At 40.8% G+C, this 19,496-nt stretch overlaps 1 protein-coding gene across 1 annotated transcript in view; it reads right to left on the bottom strand.

Moving 5' to 3' along the window:
* T265_12552 (hypothetical protein) overlaps positions 1–19,046 on the bottom strand; it is a gene marked incomplete at both ends in the record, with an annotated part of 65,118 nt that extends 46,072 nt beyond the window's left edge. Inside the window, one exon of the mRNA XM_009164276.1 lies at positions 18,951–19,046. The remainder of the gene's footprint in view (positions 1–18,950) is intronic.
* Between the last annotated feature and the right edge of the window lie 450 nt (positions 19,047–19,496).

Here is a 19,496-nt window from a genome sequence, read left to right as displayed (position 1 = left end):
CAGCCTAAAATACCTATTTTGATAGACAAATATCAGTAAATTATTTCGAAGTTTAAGTTCACAGAGCACATTATCCTATAAGCAATGGACCCAAATTTGTGCAAGCAATATTTTATAATGCTTTCTTTGGTATCATATAAGTGCACACTCTACTAATTTAAATTCGTGAAATGTGTCTAATCGCCAGGACTTGCGCTGAATTTCCTTGGTTTGTAAATAGGGGTTTCAATCTTAATTTAGATGTACTCAAAAGGTCGACAATATACCGTCGGTTTTGTATTTCTTGGTGTTTCGAAGGTGGGTCTACTCCGTGAGACTACATCGACCTTAGTTTCCTTACATTTCCTTGCCCGTTCTAGGCTTCAGGGAGAAGTGGTCAGGAAAAACCACGTTGCCATTAGGAAACCATTTAAGAGACTAAAGGCGACATGTTAACACTTTTTGTAGACAAGTCCTGTTAGATCCGAAGGAAAATCGACAAATTAATGAAATTGACAGTCTTGGATTGCCAGTTTTCAGGGTTTTGTATATTGCAGTACGCAACCTTTCTTCTCAAATATACGATATACAAACCGGTCGTATAATAATATGGAACCATTAAACCTTGAAACATGTAGACCATCACGATAGTTGGGGACTTTTTTCGGGCTATGGTAGTTTTCAGTAATATCCGTTACAGCTCACGTAACTTTAGTGACGGAAATGAATAACTTAAATTGAATTCTGTACCACGCGCTGTTCGGAATTTTGTGGTACTTATCTCAACTCGATGAAGTAATTTCAGTGTTTATTTTTGAGAACTACTGTTCAGCCTATTATGCTTTAAGGAAGTACGTCTTTGTGCCGTAAATCTAACTTGAAAAATCAATTTTACTTAACTTTTAGAGTGGGAAAGCTTCCGTGCCAGCCGAGTGTATTTTTGTCAGCATTTTGCGTCGCCAGAGATTGTGTTGCATCATAGCGAGGGTGTTTTTATTTCGATAGATAAGCAAAGCACAAGCTCCAATATCTCATGGGATGATATATGTTGACGGGTTTACTCAGCCAATGATTAAAAAAGCCGTGGCTTAATCGAAGTAAGTGAAAGTTCTGTGAAAAAATAACATGCGAGATAATACTTTCTTACCAAAATCTAAAAGCAAAATCAAACATTGTAAAACAGCTCTGGTTGAAAAATGCAACGGATTCTGTTTGGCCGAGAAAATAAATTCGCTGAATTACGAGAATGAAGGATCGCACCCTAATAACTTGTTTAACATTGGCTCTGTAAGCACTCGAAGTTTTCTGACAGGACTGATGGCACGTGATTGGGAAGACTGAAGACAAGATTATACGCCACGGTAACCGTTCGATATAATTAGGGGGTAAAGAGCAGACTGTATACTGTCATCGGTAATTGGCCAGCTATGGTGAATTTTTGTGCATGTTTGCTTTAGTGCTTTCGGTCAATCTTGTGGTGCATTCGCAAGGTCCTCCAGAAACCTATTTGGCTCTCTTTGTTGTATGGTGTTCCCAAATTTGTCCGTCTTCTAGGCTTATATTATTTTTTGTATAGTTCATTTATACGGAATGTAAGCACTGCGGAATAAATATATTCCAAGGTGAAATGTACACAAAGGGTTTGTCACGGAGGTTAAAAATCCTGTTCCTAGTAATCACATTGTAAGTCATCATAAGATAGACAACGTTCAACCAAACACTTTACACGACTTACTGCAGTTTATATACAATTATGCCTCCCAACACACTGAAATGGAGAGCGGCAGCCATGGTGAACAATGTTCATTACATTAAACTGTCCAATCTGACTTGGCGCGAAAAACGTGTGTGACTTAATTGGACAGGCTTACCGACGAGGATGGTCATTTTCCAAGAATGTTACGGCTGGCTACATTTAGAATATTATGATAAAGTACCGAATCACCCCCTAATTATGGAAGCTCACACTGTCTCGATTGACCAAGGTAATGCACAACTTGGAGCGTTTCCTAGTCATAAAACAGATACAGGTGATAGATGTTTGAGTGTTTATTGCGGAATATCATAAAACATTTCCTGTTTACCATCAACCAAAAATCTCACGCAACAGACTCCCAACAGCTGCCGTAGGGTCTCAGAGACCTGTCTATAATACACATCATTTTCACTTGTTGCATGGTTTTATCCTGTCTACGGTAATGAAGTTTCGGACAGTTTTGAAGAATTATCTGAGACTACTTCAATAAAGGAAGAATCTTTAGTGGTTTCACAGATGTGGCATGCAGAATTCAAGCAATTACTTCAGGTGGAGCGTCACTGAAATCAACACGGAGCAACAAACCAGAAAAAACTAGTGCAATCAATTTCTACGTGGATTTCATATCTTCTATGACTACTGACGATTCGGTATTTTTCTTTTCTCTGTCATATTCTGGAGGGATACTCTTCGTTAATACCTAATCCTACTTCAGCCTGCACATATTTTAAGAAGCCTCATATGGATGAGCAAACTCTCAGAGTGGTTGCGTGCAAAGAAACAATAGCATTAAATGTTTAGCCTTTCTATTTTGATTTAAAAACCCATTTTCGGTACCCTTTTGGTTTGTACGAGAAAGCAAGTTATCAGACTTTAACCTTGCGCTTATGACAATTTATGGACCCTAGGAATACTATTATACATCCATGTACTTCTGGATGAAATTTAATGACCCAGGAGATGAATTTTACTGCTAAACCTAATTGACTGCCAGTGTTTCTTACATGCCATCACCACCTTGACTCCGTAAAAAGCAGTCAGATGAGCAAATGGCGAATTATAAGATGGCTTAAGGGCTATGCATTTAGGTAGACACTTAAACAAAAATTAGACTGAGGGGTGGCATAAGAACTGCGCGGAATGCTATTATGATCTACCTTGTGTCTTAACATCTCCTGCACTGCTTTTCTTGGTATCATGCTGGGGTTTCCGTATTCCGAGTGGTCTCTTTGGAGGACCAGATGTACATTCGATATTTTTCATCAATGTCGGAGGCGTCTCAAGGTGATTATAATGTGATACACTCACAGCACCTTTTACTACAACTCGCAGCTTGCTGTGCTAAAGCTCTCCTACGTCCGCTACAGTTACTTTCAAGACTATTTGCTTCTCTACGGTTGACGATGCCTGGTCAGAGCAACACAAATTAGTCGGTGCTGGAATGCATAGTTGAATTTTATTTGGAAATATAGGCCAATTAAATACAATAAGGCTATATGTGATAGAAGCAATTTTGTCCAAAATATTTGGACACTCATCTACTCCCTTCCATCCACTGAGGCATGGTAGCTATTTGAAAACGTGTGTGAATCAGACTTATCCTTAAAATACCTAAAAGAGAATTCTTGGGTGGACTGGTTAGTCTTGCTATGTTCTCTGCTCCAACAAAGTCAAAGTTAGAATTTCCTAAACCTAAAATCGAGTGAATACTTTGGTTTGTTATGCAACTATTGGCAACCATTGTTCATTCGGATGAATTTTTCAAAGCAGTCAATGAAAGAATAGTAAAACAGAAGACAGGACACATAAACGGAAAAAACAGGCCACCCAAAGTTCCTCTGATTCTCAAAGTTAGTTATTTTCTGGCAGTCGTACCTTACTATTCTCCTGTATTTGTTACACAACCGACTATAGAGGATCACACATGACGTGACTGGAAAACAATGTTTGTCGCCCTCAGGGCACGGCAACTTAGATTTGCCGCGTAAACAAAGAAAGTATCTAAATGTTCTGACGTATCATCAAAAGAAAGAAAAACTTGCACGCTCGTGTTCTGTCGGGACGAGGATGAAGTGCGCAAAGTGAAAGCACTCAAACAGCTCAATAGGGCAAATTTGATTACGAGGGATCAGTTTGCCTCAAAATGTAAAAGCATCGTTTAGCGGAAACAAAACATAGCAGTTCTTTCCAGTTTTCGATGATCCATAAGTACTTGGTGTGGACTTTGTTGGCTTAGCAATTAGATTTTTTGGTTTCCATTACTGTACATGTGGTTACTCAGTTTAATTGCGCCTGAAATCCAACCCAAATAACATTTTCGGTATGGCGAGTGGAACGGCCCATACCTACTTGAGGGGAACAGGGTGGACAGATGTAGAATGCTTCATAAACGTCAAGCAGAGTATTTGGGCTCCAACAAACAAAAACCGAAGAACGTCTAATGCCGGTTTCTGAATGAACATGTAATAAACAATGCTGTCCCTTTGAGCACTCAATTGTTGCACATGGCTTCTACGTAATTCATATCAGGTTCATTCAAAATGCATTTGACAGAGCACACCGGAAATAAATGAGGAACTATATTTTCGTCGCAAGTTATCTCGGAAAACAAATGAATTTTTTTCGGAACTTTTGGTCTAGTCGCGGTGGTCCCTTGATTTGGTCTCTGAGCTCTATTTGTTAGCACCAAGCCAATAGATTTATTGTGCAAAACTTCGCTGCATTTCAGACGAAGAACACAAGTTGGTGATCCTTTTGAGCTTAACATAAATATCTTGCTCATAATGATTTGATAAGTAATTTGAGTTCACCTGGATAATTCAGTGGAGTTACAGTCAGAAAATATGGGTGCTCATTATCTTTTAAGTGGTAATTACACTCTATATTCGTCCTGTGTGAGTAGGGTTTATACGTCATGCACTTCCCACTGCGCTTCAGAATTCATAGGAAAATGAACTGCCTTGAAATTACGAGTCATTATCAGCATGTAAATATGGCATTAAACTGATATACTATGGAATTTTTCATACGTGACCGATGCGTATTATTGCACTTAACCGAAGACGCGGCTTGAAAGCCCAGCGACCCAAGTTCATTGACCTTATCGGGGCTAGTCAGCTGTGCGTACAAACCGTTACTGGCTACCTGTCAGTTGGTAAGTCGCGCTGAACTCTTCAAGTAAATCAGCAAAGCATTTTGAAGGTGATTTAACGGGTGTTATTTTTCTAGTCACTTAAACATCCAATAGAAATGGAGACAACTTAAGATGGCTTTTCATAGTCGTTAATTTGTTAGGAACTTGACAAGTGAAAGTGCAACGCCGTGTCGGGGCTTGAATTTATAAATTTGCAAATACTTTAAAAAATAATTAGCCTGAGCCTAGTGAGAAATGATGAAAAGCCTTTTTCCTACTGACTATTATTGCTCGAAATAGAGGACCAGAAATTTGGGATGTTTCAGTAAAATCCCATGTTACTTGGTTCAGAATTCACCTTATTTGGGGGTGCATTTCACCAATATCAACGAAGCTCACTCCATTTTCTTCAGAAACTTAAGTTCAAAGGAAGTGGAGACCAGGTATTGAAATCTGGAGTTTTGTTTCTGGATAACAAATAGACACGGTCAATTGGAGTATGAATGAATTTACTCAACAGTTGATTGGAAATCTAAAAATTGATTTCATCTGAAAAGTACAAGACAGTTATAGTTTCATTTACGCTTTATAAATACTTGGTAGCATCTTCCGACTCTTCTGCAACCAAAATAACTATTTCTAGACTCAAGATTACTACCAGTCTTTTTCGACTGGTGTATCATCGGTTGGAGTGTGACCATTTGTGGACGGTTGCCAATGGTTCCGTCTAACGATCTTACAACCAGGTCAAAGATAGCGTCTTCAGGTCCTTCTTCAGCACGCGTAAGTTGGGGACGCTAGCAATTTGCTTTTGTGGAGAATGGCTCTTTTGGTTGCTGCCTCCAGATGGTCTCAATTATACATCAGTCGCGCATCAACTAAGGCGACACTTGAACCAACTGACACAAGCCAAAATTCGCGTCTCTCCAGAATACACAAAGACTGAGTCCTTTCCAGCTGATAGTGTAAGAAAACGATTGTTTGTTCCTAGGGGAACACTTCTATCGGTATGGACGGACTCTAAACGGCTTCCAAAGTCACACTAAGTATTCTGCACCAAGTTTACTGTCAGAGGTCAAAGTTGGCCAGTTCTGCACGTCACTTGCTTACCTAATGTCCCTGTGTATTCGGTGGTTCACAGCGCCCATCATCTGAAGCCCCGAATTCGTGGAGGTACTTCTTGGCTGTGTACCCCATTTGAGCATCTCTGAGAGCTGCTAGGCATCTTCAGTTTATTCGGTGTTAAAACAGTTGTGTAGACTAGAGCCTCCCCAAAAACCTCACAGACTCAGATCGCTAACTGGTAATATTTTACGACTTATCCGTTAAGATACGCGAACTTTGCGCCTGATGAAAAGTATATTTCTACTCAGTGGCTCCTGCTGGTGTGTCTAAAACAACAGCACCTGAGTTGTCCTGGCAAGTAGATTTCGCTGACCAAACCTTACAGCGCCTCACCAATCTCGCTTTCTGAGGATTAGATTTTACTCCTACGTATATCAATGAGTTCGGAGTACTAGTTGGGATATCCCTGAAAATCCTTTGCGCTGACAGTTGATTGTTGTATATCATCATATCAGTGGGAGCATGAGTGTTTTGTCGTGCCTAACTTGGCCTTTGTTGACGACTTTGCGTATGCTGGCTTTCAAGCCTCTTCCTTCGAAAGTCACTGTGATAGCCGTCTCTCGCATCACACAACCACTGAAAACTTCAAGTTAATTTTTGGGAAGTAGCGATTATTGTAGCTCCTTTCATCCCTTTAGAAGCCAACAATATATCACATATAGTGCAATCCCAATCTCCTATATGTCAACGCGCTATCACCACATTCCACTCAACCGAAATCGCTCTTATTAGCGTCCATATGCTGGCACACTCTGATCGTGAGCAAAAACGCCCGCCAAGCCAATGGACTTTTGCTTTGTAAGCTTGTTCTGCCGTCCTCTGAAAAATCCGGGAATGTAACCAACAACCACCGTACCGTATAGCTTCAAAGCACAGTGCCACCACAGTACTTTCTGAAGTGAATCTCTCGCTGCTTACTTGATTGGCAAAAAGATTTATTACCTTCTTACATCTAGGTTCTTAGCTGTCTGTATAGATTGCACGATTTACCAATCTGCTAGCCGATACCCTAATGAATTCCTACAGCGTCTTCTGGTTAGTCAGTTTACAGTGTAAGTCTGGTGGCTGCACTCACAGTAACAGACTTTCTACCTTAAGCAGACACATCCTGTACGCCCTTTCCATTTTAGTCTAATCGCGCCTGCCTCATCATAATGTGGTTCGAATGAACTGACCCAGTTACGTTCAAATACTTTGCTCTTATTACTTTGATCCGCTGACTCTGATTACTCACGCAAAAACTTCCAGTAGTTCGAAGGTAAATTCTACGAGCTCCGGAATTTCCTCAACTTACATACATCAAAACCAGGCACTAAATGTTGTTTTTGGCTGAATACGCCAGCAAATTGGAGTTTTTAGATGGCTGATCACCTCTCTCGGACATAGTACACTTTCATACTGTTATTTCAACTACGCTTACGCTGGGTTGGTTGTTCCCAGCCCTATGGTTTTTCCCGCATTTTTAAGTTATACACTTATTTGGTTCATGCAGCGATCACTTGCGATATCCCTTTCTAGTCAAATTCCAAAAGCTTTATAAATACTTGGTAGCATCTTCCGNTTTCATTTACGCTTTATAAATACTTGGTAGCATCTTCCGACTCTTCTGCAACCAAAATAACTATTTCTAGACTCAAGATTACTACCAGTCTTTTTCGACTGGTGTATCATCGGTTGGAGTGTGACCATTTGTGGACGGTTGCCAATGGTTCCGTCTAACGATCTTACAACCAGGTCAAAGATAGCGTCTTCAGGTCCTTCTTCAGCACGCGTAAGTTGGGGACGCTAGCAATTTGCTTTTGTGGAGAATGGCTCTTTTGGTTGCTGCCTCCAGATGGTCTCAATTATACATCAGTCGCGCATCAACTAAGGCGACACTTGAACCAACTGACACAAGCCAAAATTCGCGTCTCTCCAGAATACACAAAGACTGAGTCCTTTCCAGCTGATTTTGTTCGTGTTTCCAATGTATAGTATATGGGGATCCCATACTACTTGATCCGTCGTCGTCACCCTTAGAAATGACTAATGGTTTTATACGTTGATAAATCCGATGAATTCCACATGGGTTCCCTCCCGCCATGCATACGCACAGCTACCTTCAACATCCTACTCACAATTTTTATCTCTCATCGTGAACTCAGCAAACGGAGAGTCTCCTACTCCGCTGCCAAATCAGTCAGACGTTTTGCCCCCTTACCACCATATGTTTATCTTCTTAAGAAATTCATGTAGCACTTCCATTTCTTTTTATAATGAGTTGATGTCCAAATTATTCCCTATTACCGGCTGTAAACACTACGGCTTGTCACCGAGAAAAAACGTGTTGTACCGCATGAGCATTCTGGAATTCAAATCTAGGCGTCCAAACTAAGGAAACAAGGTAAGCGAATAGGTTATACTGTGTATGAACATAAAGTCTTCTCTTTGGTTGTAAAGCTATGAAGTTGAACTTCCTGACATTTGGAGCGAAAGTACTTCGTAGTTTGATCAAGGAAACAAGTCGGACCCGTGTTTTGATTCATTACAAGCTCTTCAGAGCTTAGAATGAAGTGTCCTCTGGTTACCTGGTTCACCAATTTACTCTCAAAAGGAAACAGTAGGCTTGGGTCTTGAGATCAACAGTTAGGCAAAAGACCAGATGACCTGGAGCAGCGTTAATCTGGTCCGGAGGTTGTTTAGTGAGATGGTAGACACGCTGAGCAATTTCAATAGGGGAGGAGTTATTGAAACGTGACTGTAGTTTTAAAAATGTATCAAACACAGAGAAACACATTCACTGGCATTCCAACTTAATTTTGACAGAAGACACCTGAATCTCTCGCTTATGGGGCTTTTAAGAAACGAAATATTCAACTGGGTTCAGGTGAGTCTTTCTGTAAATTCGTGTGAAAATGAGTGTATTTTGATAACTTCGTACAATTTGGGTTCAATTAGAACATAAGTTTGATGGAAATTCGGGGACTGCACCTACCTGATAAGCCCCAAGCAGGATGAAACCGGTCGCTGGCTGTCTAAGAATTTTCAGCATCTTCGTGGGGAGTATATAACGTCTGGACCGAACACAGTTTAAGCACAGCGATTGCTTTTTATAGTTACTCGATGTTTTGCAGATGACGTTGAATATTGAAGGTTTGGTGGACCTTGAAAAGGGTGTTCAAGACATGCGTACCACGGAAAAAATGACATCGTCGAAGCTATAGTCATCTGTGAGGTTGCAGCTGATAAATGTGATGGGTAGCGGTTCCCATTTGTGGTTGGGTTGGCAGACGCGTCCGGTAAGCAGAAGGCCGTTGGTTGGGCTCCACCTAAAGATGCCTTTTCGTACATGCTATGAATTTCCACTTCAAGATCATCAACCTACCTGATTTCTTTTATCTGACCATAGTTAAATGGCAACCCAACTAGTTGCTTATTCCCAGCAGACCTGACACCCGCTACTTGAGTTGACTATTCAGTTAGCGATTAAGTTTCCAGAGCATTTCTGCAATTGAAAGGACGCATTCCAACACGCTGTAAATACATCTATCGACGATACGTACGAGTAATTGAGTTCCCGGCAAAAGAGTTCGGGGAGCTCTAAAAAGCAAACTCTTAAAGCGAAAACACCTGTCAATATGGCATCTTGTTGTCCCTCGAACGTTTACAGAGACGTATAAGAGTACTAAGCACAAAATACCTTTTGCCATCACATGCGTGTTCTTTACTGGAATTTTAGTTTTTCAGTTGCTGCGCGGAAGATTAAACTGACGTCGGCACAGTCTACTCTTAACTTTCTTGATCGCTAGATACTTCCCGTGTAAAGACAGTTGAAAAAACAGGCTAGTACTTCAATCCTGTGGTTAGCGACGGGTCAAACAACAAAACTCTTAAAGCGAAAACACCTGTCAATATGGCATCTTGTTGTCCCTCGAACGTTTACAGAGACGTATAAGAGTACTAAGTACAAAATACCTTTTGCCATCACATGCGTGTTCTTTACTGGAATTTTAGTTTTTCAGTTGCTGCGCGGAAGATTAAACTGACGTCGGCACAGTCTACTCTTAACTTTCTTGATCGCTAGATACTTCCCGTGTAAAGACAGTCGAAAAAACAGGCTAGTACTTCAATCCTGTGGTTAACGACGGGTCAAACAACAGCCGCAGCAGACTTTAGAACTGAACCCCTACTCACAGATATCATGCTTTGCTAACTGTGGAATCACAGCCAGGGGCAGACGAAGGTGTAACTCACCAGTATTATAAAGTTCACAATCCTTGGTGATGGTCTTCGTTTAGCTGTGAAACACTTTTGGTGCATAGCCGCTGAAGGAAGCAGGATATTTGAGGTACTCACAGTTTGTCCAAGCCCAGGAGAGTTCGAGGTGTCGGAGTTGGGGTTGTGCTAGAACTAAGAAATTGTCTGCCAGTAAACATCCACCTTAACCACTCAGTCATCCTCATATCAGCTGGTTTACCTCAAGCATTAGTTGATGGACCTCGTGGAACACAAAACTTACATTTTTGACGCAAACGTACAGTGCAATAACTATGGAAAATACACTTTGCTTTGAAGGCGTAGTTTCAACCAACTTAAACTCAAAACCCAGATGAAATGAATGTTGGCTTGCGGCGTCATCCAGAGATTTGTTTAATCAGATTGGTCTGCTTATAAGGCCTGACTAATTCACGTCCCCGTTCGTGGGCAGCAGTTTTATTCATAGTCATTTGGGGAATGCATAGCTTTCTGTCGCTCGTGTGCGACCGATTACTTTTGGTAATGGAACCAGTAAAGCGTACACGTGAACCGACCGAATTTCGGAATTCTAAGACACATTCCTGATTAGAACGTAGGAGAAAGCATGACTTAGGATTTTTCTTGAGTGTTTTGCCAGCGATAGCTGACGTGTAACTCAAGTCTGACACCCACTCATCGATGCTACTAATAGAATCCATCAGTACCAGAAAATTCGAGAACCCAAGGAGGAGAAAAATGTGTTAAGTGGACGATCACTGGGTGTAATTTAGACGGTTGCCATTTCTAACTAAGAAACAGTTGATGGCTGTTTGTCAGTGCGACAATGTTGGCATGGTTACAATAGCAGAGACGTAATTGACTTCGGCAAAAAACTCGGTGAAGTCGTCAGTTCATCTGTTAATCATTTGCTCACGTATCTAAGCAACGGCACAGTTGCTATAGTGAGCAGCCTTGTGAAAGTTGTTGCATTCATGATAATTTTTCTTTACGATGTGTTTGCAACAAAACCCTGTTGGGATTGTATTATATTTTTGGCCCTATGTTTATGGCGACTGGCTGTAATTCGACAGTCGGGAAGTAGGGGGAGGCTGAGTGTGAAATATCCACTTGGAATCGGAACGCTATAAGGATAAAATATTTGGTGTTTTAGTAAATTGTTTTACTCAGAAGCAGTCATCATGCGTTTATTTTTGTGGGAAGTCGCAATGAATACTTTGAAAGACTGTTGACATGTAAGGTTTCTTTGCAAGGAGTAAATGCTCCGTAGGTGAATATTGCTACTAGCAAAATCCTATACCATAGGTTACTTTATTTAGCAGCGTGATTTCCTCCCGAAAATATTGGTTTCAATCGTCGCTCAACCAGTCAAACTACTCTTGGCGATAAGCTTTGTCGCGCTGGGTGACAACGATCTCAAATCACCTACAAACGAATGTCAAGATCTGCCGGTGAAAACTATGGCTCTGCTACTCACGAGTAGTGAATTAACATCTGAACAAGAAAAACAAAGACATCAAATCCACATCTTTTCATTAGGGAGAATAGATCGACCCCGGAGGTCTACCATCGATACCATGATTACAGTTACATTACAATACATCACATTACATTACAATTACATTCCCCAATATTTATGAGCCTCATGCGGACAGTCTGCTCCACCCGCAGATATAAATGTGATCAGAAGAAATGTGCAAACAAAGAACCTGCTGTAAGTCGCTGATATCGATACGGAGAACAGAGAGAAAAAGATAAAACTTTTTACACATGCTTTGCGTGGTACACGTGCAAACGGGCATCGGACGGCATTTCTCATATAGTCGTTAAGTGAATGTACTGGTAGAAGATTGCGGCCAGTGAAGCTTTCGTCTGGCCAGTCTTGGCTATTTCATCAATAAATTAAAGTAATAACACTGTTACCTCGCATCTGAAGCCATTGAGCCTTCGTCAGTCTCTCAGGCGCACACATATTAACCTTTTGGTGTGGTTTATGCGGTCCCATGAGATGAATTCGACTTACGTTATCACTTACAAGTAACAAATCGCCATATGACAAGTCAACATCCTAATTGGGTACATCTCACCACAAAACCTTCAGGACAAAGCACCTAGTTCCCTGAATATTTATTCCCCTCTGCAAGGCAAAGCCTCCAGATGTCAAGCAAGACAGTTCGAAAACTTACATTCTTGTTACCTCTAAGAAGAGTAACCTAGGGTTTCAAACTTTTCATCTTAGATCAGAGTACATTATTGCCATCGTGATCTTGCTACTTTCCGGGTTGTTTAGTCGTGGCTTAGACAAAGGCATGCTTGGATTTAGAGATTCTTTTACCTAGTCTAAATTCCCGACAAAGTAACAGCATCGTTCAAAAGTGAATGTAGAACACCTATGGAACCGCTGTAGTCTATCAGCTTCATCATTCCAGACAGAGGTCTAGGCCTCAGCCATTTATTAACTCTGGACTAAGTCTGGACAGAGCCAAGGTCTTACATACACCTTTTGGGAGAGTAAAGGTTCCAGCCATAAATATTCCAACCATATCTCTGTTTGGCGAAACAAAAAGAGACAGAGTGAAACGAATGTTCGAGGAAAATACTGATGTAGACGTTTTGCGGGCCTTTACGAAACCAATCCAACGGTTACTTCTGCGATGGAAATCACTGCACACACGACAGTTTTTCTAGTAAAATCCCACCGGATCAAATTTGAATGTAAGTAGTTCCTCGCCAATTGAGGAAAGTAGTAAAACTCAATGTTCAAGTAAATTATGAGATAGTTTCCCCGTGCACTTGCCACTCAGGTGAACAGAACGGTAGCTTACTAGTAATACTAGAGATCACCTCGATATATGAAGTGTTAACTGATGCATGAATACCAAATTATTAACTCAAGGGTCAGTAACCCGTCGATAAATCTGAGCGAAATCTTATCGCGACCATTCTGGATGGCTTGGTTTCTCTGGTTCAGCTAGAGCGCGATGTTAGAATTTACGTCGTTTAGAGCCATTCATCTCATTGGCATAGCAAAATCACCATAATATGTATATAATCCAGCAGGCCTACGCATCCCTTTGTGTTTTTTATTAGCATGGTTCCTGAACCGAAAAATTAACTGATCAGATTGACCATCATTTATTCAGGATAGGAAGCCTGTCACAACTTTGAACAACAAGGTATAGTGAATCATATCATACCATCATCATAGTGCATTTGCCGGGTAGTTGAAAGAAAACTGGTTCAGGTGGAGTTACAAGATCAGTGATAAATTAAGTCAGTTTTAGCAGCAGGCTTGGCTGGATCCTAGCTGAACCTCTTCTTCACGAAAATCTTCAGCTAAGGTCTTCTTGCATTTCATTTGGAGTGATATTCAAGAAATTGAAGTATTTATTTACTTAAAGCCACCTAGCAGGTTGCTTTTAAAGAGTTTTTAGCGACTGCACAAGTAGAGTCGGGTTGAGATCCGATGTGGCTCCTCGGGAATTTTTTCCCAAACACGACTCAATTCTTCATTCGGGTCAGGGAAATGACAACCTACGGGGATGCTCAGCTTTCATAGGTAAGGACAGAAGTGTCTCTTTATTTGGTCTACAATACACAGGTATCCGTCCGATAAATACGATTTCTTCATCAGTGTGCTGGAAACTAAATCGTCGCAAATGATTTCTTGAGCATACATCCAACAGACATCTTTAATAACGCGTTTTCTGTAACTTGCTTCTGTTAATTATCGTACTAGAATGGGTCTTACCAATTCAGCGGCTCAACGAATATCAGCCTGTGTTTGAGCGTAGCAAAAGGACGTACTGAAGAGATTGCGGTTGTGCAGTTCAGAACAAAGCTATTTAGTAAAAGCAAAATAAACCCACTAGTCAAATTTTATTTAGGGGTAACTGGTCGTTGGATACTTACCGTGGAAAAAATTTGAGTGGTTAGTGGAGATGGAATTTGCTGCTCCTGAATGTTGGCTTGACAATCAACTAGACCATATTTTCAACTTCGTTCTCTTAATACTGATGTTTCGCTGCCTTCGAGAGACAGTTCAGTCCACCATACAATAATGACTATGGGTTGGAATCAAACAACGTACTGGGTTAATTAATGGCGGAATAAACCACTGTCAAACGCATGGCCTCATTACTCGATGTTTGGATCAAAGTGAGTGATCATCGGGCAGCCAAAAAGAGGAGAGAAGGGTATGGATGAGACCTGCCAGTGTGCACCAAACACTCAAGAGGCGGCCTGCTCGGTGAAACTGAGGGTCATATTTGTGGCTAGAACTTGATGTCACAAAGTCGGTTGATTTTCACAAGCCCTGAGCACAGCCGATTTCGACTGGTCGTCCTCTTGACAGATCACACGGGTTGTGTGAAATACCAAGGCCCGTGTCTGGATCCTATCTGCATTCATTGACAAACAGCTTTCGTTCACTGGTAGGTTGTAAGTATAACAGCGTCGGATAGAAATTCTGCTTAGGATGCTCTTGCCTATGGGACAACTGAGTGAATATCGGTAACATTGAGTGCGTCCCGATTTCATACGCATATGCTTGTAATCCCACGAAAGATTTACAACACTATCACCAAATCACGTCAAGTTTTGTTCCTCCTCCGCATGATTTTTTCCTCCTCATCCACCCGTTGGCATCATGAAAACCTTATTTAGAAAGATCCCCCCTTGCTTTCATGGTTAGCGTGGGCACACAGAAGTTCCATTTATCCTTGGAAGTACACAGCTTATCGTTTCATTTGGAACCAGTCAACTAGGTATGTAATGTAATGTAATGTAAGCATGCAGGGTTCTCGTACTGGGTGCTAGAATACGTCGCACGGCAGTTAAACCCGGTTAACGAAGGAAATTGGTGACAGTTTGAAGAAGCTCTCATCGGTAGTGTCTTTATAGAAGCTTTTAAAGTTAGTGAGTTTGTTGTGTTTGAAACGGAACAGAGTAGTCTTTCTTGACTATGGGACTAACAGACGTAGAACAGTTACATAACGCGATATTGTTTGGAAGGTATGGCGGACTGAGTCCTGAAAACTTGCAAATCGAATTATTTAGACGAGTGTACTAGGCAGTTTCATTACACCAAAAATTTCAAGAGAAACCTGGAGAGATAGCAGAGGATATTGGTTTCCCTCAGAAACCTTTAGATGCGCCATTAGTCTCGCTTTGACCTGTTAGACGTTCTCAGTTCATTTATTTTACCGTAATCGACATAATCTAATACAGGCCTAAGATTTGATTCGATGTTGACCGAATTTTAACGCTGTGTCGATTGTTGACAATGGATAACTCTAGAGGCCTTCCAGTCAAAGTTGATATTGCCGAAAATTAACCAGTGGCACATACCGCACCAAGTTGTTATGTTATAGGCCAACTGGTTTTGTATACCACTCCTTTAAATTGCATCCCGTTAAACTGCTTTCTAAAACGCTATCATGGTTGTCATTTATTTCTGAGTTTGCCTTTTTGTGTGTGTATTTGTCCAAGCATATAATCAGCTAGTGCAAACGTGGTTGGTTGTGTGATGGCCTTTAAAGGCGAATTCATCGGTATACTTATATCCTGCGAACGGAAAGCCCAATCGTGGTCCAATCAACTCCTAAACCACACTCAAAATTTAGCATCCTATGCGCATGGTGTTAAAACAGAAGCGAAAAATGCCTATATTACGCTGATATCTTTAAAGTTGTCACAAACTCGATAATCTACCCTGCTAGTTCTACCTGTTCTGCCGACATATATAGACAAAGTTTAGAGGTCGGCTCTCAAAAACATCTCCATATCTGATTGCTTAAATAGTTTACCTAGTGTAAAAAGTTAGCAGCATCCCAATCGACAGTTTGCATTGTTTACATAAAAAGGACTAGTGAACACAACAAAAACAAAACATGACAGGATTGATAATGTGAGTCAGTTATCATGGGTACAACTTCCCATAGAAAACCACAAACTTCACTTTGAGACACAAGAGGCGTTAAATCTGTACAGCCATTTGCACCACGGCGTATCTTTGTGTCCACATCTTGAATCTCTACATTGTTAGTCTTCTGATGTCGAAGAGTTTATCTGAATCTCTGAATACCAGTTCGAATTCTAATAACAGAAAACAGTCATTGGTTGTTTTTTTGTCGTGATTTTTTCTAGTCCGACTGGTGAGATACCAGAAAGGCGCAGTGTGTCCCAATAAAATTCCCATTGACCATCTGTAGTAGCTAAACTGTTGGGAGCAGCGTTAAACTTAATGTTTTAAGAACAAAGATTCTAGCTCTCTTATATTCACAACACTCAACACCATTTTTTTCTTGCACAAGTAAACCCAACAATCAGAATTAAGAACGATAATGTCTAGTTATCGCCTGCATTTAGTTAAATTTGCCCTAGCTTTGAGAGGCTTTCGTTTAGGATAGATTGATATAATTAGGGAACGTAATTACCAAACAATCCATGCCAAGCGGTTTAGGAGTTATTGTTTTCCCTAAAACCTGAACCTCACATCCACAAGGTCTGGCGCAAAGTTCTACAGCCAATTGGCGATCAGGCAGTAGTTATGGAGTTGATGAACGGATTAGTCTTTTGTGAGAGACACTACAACCAAGGTTTCTGAAAGTGCCCCGATAACCCATCACAGATAGGATCAGGTAAGAATAGTCCTTAAGTGAGGTATTCAACTTGGATTTGTCTGAGTCTGGCGTTGGCACTAACTTTATTTACCAGTTTCATGCAATCTGAGGCTCAATTATAAAACAAGATTCGTGAACTACGCCTACCTGAAGAGCCACAAGAATGTAGAAATCTGTGTGAGCTGTCCATGTCCTCTAGATCACGTATGGCTGGCGTGTTCCATCGTACCAAGTGAAACATAAGGCAGTTTTTCTGCATCAAATTTAGTCAACGAGCGTCAAAAACGAGATTCAGTTGAGCCTCTTAATAACACAACCTTAACTTGCGGATTAGCTTCTACATTTAGGTGCTGTTTTAGTAGTGTAGCACCAAGATGTCCAAATAAGTCAGTGGCCAAAATATTCTAATGTCGACAGATTTGAAAATGTGTTTAAACCTAAGCGCAAGAGGTCATAAGCAAACACCTGCTTTCATGGATATGGCCGATAGTTACCAAACGCTCTGAGTTGTGAGCTGACGGGATCGAGTAAAATGTTTGCAGCTTCATACTAACGCTTTCATGCTCTCGAGCACATCAACCATTGACTAAGACGCTTTTTTTGTTTCCGAGGCTTATTTAGGGGGTTTTCGTTGTGTGGAATGCCATCAAGTTGTTGTAGAGCACCTTGAAAAGATTTTAACTAACTTCAAACCCCCGATCCTTTGAGGCATTTGCACGAAGTCTGGGTCCTACCAGAGACCTTTTTTGGAAATCCCAATTTACAAAATAATATGCTCAAAGCAACTAATAACACCTTGTCTCAAGCAAGTCTGTCAGCATGGACCAAGTTATACAGAGTGTCCAACACTGGAGATCCTCAAGAGATGTGTTGCCCCACAGTTGGAGTGTGGTTTTAAGGTTCATATCAGTGGTAAGTCACCGGAAAGCGCTGGGGAAAGGCCATCCCATTTTAACGTGCGTCGCCTTGGATATCAAGTTTATACTATCATTTAAATTTATTATAATTTGCATAGAAACTGAGGACCCTAGTAGAAATCTAAAATTGGAGAGATCATACTCGTGCCACTGTTTAGTGTGGTTGGGACGTTTAACTCATACAAAATTAGTTTATAAATATTGGTCATTCCCAAAGAGAGTTACCAGATTTAGTCTTCTTAATTACGTGTTGCTGAGTAGCAGTTTCCAATGTACTGCCTGTTCTAACAAGCAGCAAAAGCTAATGTAATTACTCAGTCACTTGTCCAAAGGAACGCTCTTCGGAAAATCACACGAGTGTTAGGTAAAGTAACAATACGAGACAATAGAAAAGGGTTCTCTCTCTTCCAAATAAAGCAAGCTTGTTGGTTGATGAACGAATCAATACGGAAAGGTGAGGCTTTGAATAATCTTTATGGGTTGGAGAGAAAAACTCAAGACTGCTCAGTGAGGTCCTAATAGATGCCCTGCACAAGTCTCTGTATGAAATATGTAAACAGGATGGGCGTTGGTCAGCATTATTCTGGAAACGAATGGCCTTAACGTTCATATTTCTAAGTCTTTTTTTGCTACAAATGGCTTACAGTCACAAATGCCTGACATTGAAAAAAATTGTTTCAGCCCAATGACAGCTCAATCAGTAGCAAGGTTTTGGATCAAAGAATGTTGTTGCCAACGTCGTTGACTTGTTCCAGTTCACTTGGAAAAATAGATATGAAACTGACATCAACTGATCGCTACTGACTGAGACAGTAAACAGGGTTCTATTGCAAATTTAGTTAAATTTGTAGTTGACAATCTTTTTCATAACCATGATCGTGACATGCTTCGAAAGTTCGTGAACATTGACTGAAGCCGCAACTTTCCAACGATAACATGATTTCGTTTGTTCAGTTGATCATTAGATCAGCACAAGAGGAGAGCGGCTTATATATGGTACACTACCCTTTTGTCCTAAATACATGAAAACTGTCATAGTTTGGCCGAAAAGAAAATGGTCAGGCCGGATCGAACGAGTCGTTCAAAGGTTCATTTTTATAACGAATCCGAGACTTGATACTTCAATATGGGTTTGGAATATATCTCAAAAAATGTCAGCAAAAACGATTGCGCGAAAAACTTACAAATCAGTTCCAGTTAGCAACTTGTTCGATGGATCACATTGGCCAAGATGACCACATGATCGCACGCTATAAAACGGCACTTGGTGACGATGGTCCTGCTCGTAAATATTCCAACAACAATGCTCAATTTTCGGAGGATGGTTGCGCAGTAACTAATTCTGGGGACAGGGTTATCAGTTCCTCAGCATCAAGCTACGGAGGTAATTGTGGATGCAGAATGATATCGAGTGGAACGAATGGGTGAACAGACACGCGCCACACATTGCGTAGGCGTACGTCGTGCGACATGAGCTAATGGGCGTTCACCAAATTACGCGTTTGGGGTTAATGAAGTGAAAACGGCAGAATAGGATTGGATTGTACCTAAACATTTGTTTCACACGCTTCCCAGTCGTCCTGGGATTATGGTGCTGCAAAATTAGAACGCAAAATTGCAAAATAAAATGTGGATTTTCAAAATGCTTTGTTTTTGGCGTCCCAACTGTTGGATAATCAAGCCGAATCTTATGCAAGCCTTCACGAATTTGAATCAAGAAATATCACCCT

The sequence above is a fragment of the Opisthorchis viverrini genome, assembly GCF_000715545.1.
Source record: "Opisthorchis viverrini unplaced genomic scaffold opera_v5_4, whole genome shotgun sequence".
NCBI lineage: Eukaryota > Metazoa > Platyhelminthes > Trematoda > Opisthorchiida > Opisthorchiidae > Opisthorchis > Opisthorchis viverrini.
The sequence above is the reverse complement of the archived record's forward strand: the minus strand, read 5'-3'. Positions and strand labels throughout refer to the sequence as shown.